The following is a 6,000-nucleotide window of genomic DNA, read 5'->3' on the forward strand; positions in this document are numbered from 1 at the left end:
ATAATGTGGTGCATCTGCACCAAGGAATAGTATTCAGCCACAAAAAGGAATGAAGCCCTGACACCTGCTACCACATGGCTGGGGACGCCCCCTGCCACGCCGGGACCAGGGTCCGGTGCGGAGAGCCCTTCGTCCCAGGAAACGGGGTGCGGTTGGAAAGGGGACTGCCCTCTCGCACGTTGGGAGGAAACCTGGCGCTAAACCATTCGTAGACAATCTGCTTCTGGGTCTGGGTTTCGTACGTAGCAGAGCAGCTCCCTTGCCGCGATCTGTTGAAAGTCAGCCCTCGACACAAGGGGTTGAAAACACAACAGCAACAACAACAACATGGCTGGGTCTGGAAAACATGCTGTGACAAAAGCCAGGCTGAAAAGCCAGATCTGGCAAAGAGCAGGCAAGTCCCTGGGTCAGAAAGCACGTGGTGCTCAGGGGCTTCGTGGAGGGAGCCCAGGAAGCGGCTGCCAGCGGGGCTGCTTTGGTGTGGTGGAGATGTTCTAGATTTGACCGTGGTGCGATCGCACACAGCCTGGACTGAAAACCATGGAGCTCACGCCCTGATGTGCGCTGCATCTCAATAAACCTCTGCTCCACACACCCTGGGAGTCAGGGTTAAGGGCTCCCGTTCTACAAAGAAGAGACTGGCAGCTCAGAGGTGGGCAGAGCCAGAGGCCCTCAGGCCAGTGGAAGGTGGGTGGGGCCAGCCTCAGGCTGGACTCTAGGCCCAGGAGATGGGCCTGAGCCCTCCTCTCCCCATGAAGAAGGCTTTCCCTGCTTGGGGGCCCTTCCCCTCTCCTGGCCACCACCTCCAGAAGCCTCCCCCGCCTCTCCTCCCACTGACTGGCGGTGATTGAACACCTACTGGGTGCAGCCCTGTGTACTACTGGGGACACCTCAGTCAACAAACAGCCTCCAGGCTGCCACTGCGGGTGTTCCCAGTGGGAGCCGGATGAGGCTGGAAGGAGGGTGTCGGTGCCCAAACTCCAAACTCCGGGCCGACTCCTGGTTGGTTCCTGGACCTCCGTCTTCAGCAGGTGAGGGGCCGAGGGAATGGCACCTGGCAGGCAGGGGTGCGCAGAACCCAGGCCAGCAGGTGGAAGCGGCTAGCGGGGGCGGGGGCTGGAGGGTCGCCAGGGCCTAAGTGTGGGAATCTGGGGTCCTGAGGAGTGGGTGCTGAAAGTGAGGGGTCCTCGCAGGAGGCTCTGAGGAAAAGCAGCCTATGTGGAACAAATCCCATTTTCAGCTAGACCAGAAGAACTTCCTAACCCCCTGCATGTGCTGGCATGCTCCCCAGACAGGGCGGTGCCAGCCACCTGCCCAGGGGCTGCTGGCTGAGGCTTGTCCTGACAAGCAGGTGCAGTTGGGCTTTGAGACCCAAGGCCTGTCAGGTCTTAGCTATGGCCCAGGGACCTCCTCTGACCAGGGCCGCCCCGGGAGCTCTAGCCCTGCCTGGGTCCTGGGGGCCTCTGCCCCTCGCACACAGCCCCAGCTTCTGGGACCTGTCCAGATCACACTGGCTAGGAACAGCTCATTAGCCTGCAGAAGCCAGGCCAGAGGCCACCCAGAACTGGCAGAGAGGAGAGACGCTGCGCCTCTGGGCCGCACCAACTCGGGCCAGGATGGGGAAGAGGCCAAGGGAGGAGCCAAGTCCAGTTCCACTTTTACCCTGGGACTTTGCAAATGGCTCACCCTTTGGGAGCCTGGAGCCCCTCCCCACTTCCTGCAGACTGTGCGGGTGTTGGTGAACTCTGCGGCCCGTAAACTCCCCCAAAGTCTGGAGTCTAGCAGGTCCCAGCGCTGTGAGAGGTCCCTGCATCTCTGCCCTCAGATGAAATCCTTGGAAAGGACCTGGGCTTCTCACTTCCTCTCCAGCACCCTTCCTCTCCAGCCCCAGGACCAGGAACCAGAGCTAGCCCTTGGGGCTGCCATGCAAGCCCTGTTGTGCAGAGTGAGCCAGCTGCTCTGCTCCCAGGTGCCCAGCTGCGGGTGCCAGCTGTCCCTCCAGCTCTCACAGGTAGCTCTGGACTCTGGATGTGCTCACCCTGCCTCAGTGTCCCCAGATGCAGGGTCTGGCCTGAGCCCCCAGCACCTGCAGGTCCAAGTCCGGGTGTAGGCTGGGGTGCTGGGTGGAGGAGGAGCGGCCAGTTCCCCAGCTGGGACTCTGGGACTCTGCTGGCCGTGAGCCATCTTACTCCAACAGTGACCTGGGCGGCCCTGGGTGGTCCTTGGCCCAACTTCCTCTCCTGGGCCATTTCTCATGCTCTCACCTCCTCCATCTGTGCCCCCAAGCTCAGTGGCCGCTCACCTCTTCACTCAGAATTGAGCACCTATGTTTGCCAGATGTGTGGGAGAGTCACACAAACGCCCTAGGGTGTCAGTCTGGGAGAGTGTCCCATCTGGTGGCTGGTGGGGGTTCTACTTCAGCCATGATGCTCTGGATAAGCAAGAGGAGGCAGGGGGCTGTTCCCCCACCTCCCTGGTTCCTAGGGTGCAAGAGCAGCCAGTGCAGGAGCCTCTTGGCCAGGGTCAAGGCGTGTCGCACACGGGAGGGGGCCTGAAGGCGGTGGTCCACTGCCCTGAGGCACCAGCACCTGCTTCTCTCGAAGGTCTCAGTGGTGGGAGATCCCCTCCCTTTTCTGTGATGCTGGGGATTGAACCCAGGGGAATCCCACCTCTTACTACACCCTAGTCCTATTTTATTTTTATTTTGAAACAAGGTCTTGCAAGGTTGAAGAGAGTCACTACTTGCTGAGGTTGTTCTCCAACCTAGCATTCTGTCTCAGCCTCCCCAGTACTGGGATTACAAGCGTGCACTGCCACGCCCAGCTGAGATTCCCCTTCTTAAGCCTTCCCTCCTAGGGAAGGGGGGCCTTCCAGGTGGGCTGCAGGAATGCTGAGGGTCCAGGTGCATGCAGCACCTCCTACTCTCTCTCTCAGGCTCAGTGTGTCTGTCCATCAAATGTGGCGGTATGGGGGGGTTCCTGGCTCACTGTCACCACGCTGGAGGAAGCAGAACGGTCCCTGGTGACTTCTGCGAGCTGGCCCCGTGCTGGGCCTTGGGGCAGCTGTCTCCCACTCAACTCTGCTGTGGCCATGGGTGGTCTTGGTCTCACTCTTACCTGAGGGGCACATGCCCATCCTCCTGTTCCACCCTCAGCTCTCCCACAGTCAAGCCCTGCAGCATGGGGTCTGTGCCTGTCCCTACTTGACCTTTTTTTGCGGGGGGGGGAGGTGCTGAGCAGGTCTGTGGGTCAGTTAGGCTGGCTGACACCTGGACTTGGCCCTTGGTGGCATCCCTCCTGGCCAAGCCAGTTTTGGGGACTGCTGGTAGCGGCAGGACAGGAGGCAGGGCTGGGCAGGACCGGGCATGGCTGGGCAGAGATGTCCCCTCCCTAGCACACAGCCTCTGCCTTTGCTGACCCGGTTCCTAGCCCTCCCTCAGAGCTGTTTGCTCAGCTGACCTGCCCTGCCCTCCCTGCCTGACTTCACTCTGTGCTACCTGGCTGGCAGCTGCCACCTTGGGGTCCCCCGTGGGGCACTCAGCACAGGTATCCCCAGGTTCAGGGCAGGCCCCGAGGGCGAGGCCAGCAGACTCCCTCTGAACCTTGGGCCTGGGTCAATGCTCACCTTCCCTAGGTTGGAAGCAGGTAGTTTCAGGAATGCTGTGTCCTTGCCTGGTACCCTGGGGCCCCAAAACATCTGGAGGGCCCTGGTGACAGGTCCCAGGCGTGGCTCACCCATGTCACTAATTTTCTCAAAGGTGCTGGTGGCTCTTGGCATTCTGAATTGAGCCTGGGTGGGTGAAACTTAGCGGGGGGGGGGGATGTAATTTAATTAGGGAGAAGGAGCGAGGAAGAGGCCTACCCATTCTCAGCCAGAGACACTTGTCAATAATAATAATTGACATAATTCCGGGGGTAGCCTGCAGCCACCGTCTGAAAGCTTACCTTGAGTGACCCAGCAGAGCCTCCCCGATGAGGCCAGCCAGCCTCAGGGGTGCTTGGTCTGGGCTGAGACAAGCAATGTGGAGATTGGGGTGCAGCATTTCCAGGAGGGGTGGGTGTGATGGAAGCTGGCACTTGGGGTGAGGGGCCATGGAGTCACACAGGAGCAATAAATGGTTGGCAGAAGTGCCTCGGCCACCCCGCACCAGCAACCATCACCCTGCTTCCCCTGGAGCAACACCTTCACCCGTGGCTGCCTGCTGGGAAGGTGGCGCTTGAGGAGGTGGGCTTGGGGAGGAGGCTGCCCACCTTCCCTGGAGGGAGGGTGCCGCTGACCGGCTCAGTCGAGATGAGCGTGATCCCACTCGCGATCGAATCAATCTCAGAAAAGATGGGTGAAGATAGGGTGCCGTACTGCAGCTGCTTATCTGCAGCGATTCTTTCCCTTCTAGGAAATAAATTTCTTTAAGTTCCTATTTACGGCGCTTCTGGAAAGAATCTGACATGGACAAGAGCTTCTTGAGCTAATGACACTTTATTACAAGAACCCAGAAAAATTTATACGCTTCACCAGTAAAGTTAATAATAAGAGAAAAGAGGTGAATGCAATCACTGTAAAACAATAGTGAATAGCATGTAAACAAAGGTAAAAAAATTAGTCCGGCTTTTAAGAGATTAGCTCGGATCTTCTCCTTTTAAGAGATTAGCTCAGATCTTCTCGGATCTTGCAGACAGGCAGTTCCAAAGGGCAACTTCCAGAAGAAACAGGGCACGCCCAGGGCTTGGAGGCCTCTCATGGAATCTTCTTTAACTTTTTTTGAACTTTCCATCTTTTGGGCTTAGTCCATATGGCAGGCATGGGGGGATGTGGCGATCCAGGTGTTGCCTGCCTTGCCTTCTAAAATCTGAAATCTTAAGCAAACTCACAACACAGTTTGGCAGATAAACACCAAAAAATACCATGAAGTTTTTAGATTTAGTTGTCAGATATACTTCCTTAGCTGCTGGACACTTTTCCTCAAACGATAGGCTTATTAGAAATCTATTCCTCTTTTAATAATCCATTTCCACATCACAATCATTCTGCAACCTGCTTTTAATCTTTCTAATTCCTTTCTTTCCCATTTGGGAAAATCTTATGATAAGCTCTTCTTCATACAAGAATCCTTTCTTATTCTCACCATATTTCCTTTCTTTTACACATTTATTATATCTGTCCTTGTTTCAGACATATCCTTTCCTTAGCCACGTGGCGCCTCCCTGTCTTGGGCAGGCTCATACTGGGTGTAACGGTCAAGAATCTTCCTAGCCTTCAGCTCCATTGTATTGGGCAGTATTAGTTGCTCATAAACTAGGTTGCTTTGATGTCACACCCAACGTTTGTCTTCCTGTATCTGGGCAGGATCACAAAGAGAGGGGTAAATAGAGGCATCGGATTGCCTCCTCCTCTAGGGCCTTTTTTTGTAAGTTAGTGATTAGGTTGAAGGTCAGAGATTGAGGGGAAATCTGCATTTGTAATTACTGACTGGAATGCTGCCACTGCATAAAATTCTAACTAGATTTTATTACCATTTGAACAAAGCCGAGGATGTATAGAGGCTTAGACAAATTACCAGAAAGTTTATTTTCCACAGACTCAGTTTCTCTCACAGTCCTGATCTTACACCACCGGAGCAATTTGTGTGGAGAGTTAAAAGAATACTAAAAGAATAACAGTTATGAAAGAATATCTAAAAGTGGAGGAGTTTTTTGGCCAGAGACGACACCCTCTCTCGGGGCTAATTGCCGATTTGACTACATGTCACACACACACACACACGCAGATGCCAAGAGGAAGTAGGTGGTCTCGGCAAAGTCTCGGCAGGAGGGGGTTAGTCCATGCCCTGCTCTAGTGCGGGAGGGGCCACGGCATGGAGGTAAAGCGCTAGTCCAGGACCAGTGCCCACTCGGGCCACTCCTCTCCCACCTCCTCCAGGAGCCTGAAGCCGCGCAGCCTGGACGGGCAGATCACCATGGAGAAGACCCCCAGTTACTTTGTGACGCGGGAGGAGCCTGGCCG

The sequence above is a fragment of the Muscardinus avellanarius genome, assembly GCF_963383645.1.
Source record: "Muscardinus avellanarius genome assembly, chromosome: 10".
Classification (NCBI taxonomy): domain Eukaryota; kingdom Metazoa; phylum Chordata; class Mammalia; order Rodentia; family Gliridae; genus Muscardinus; species Muscardinus avellanarius.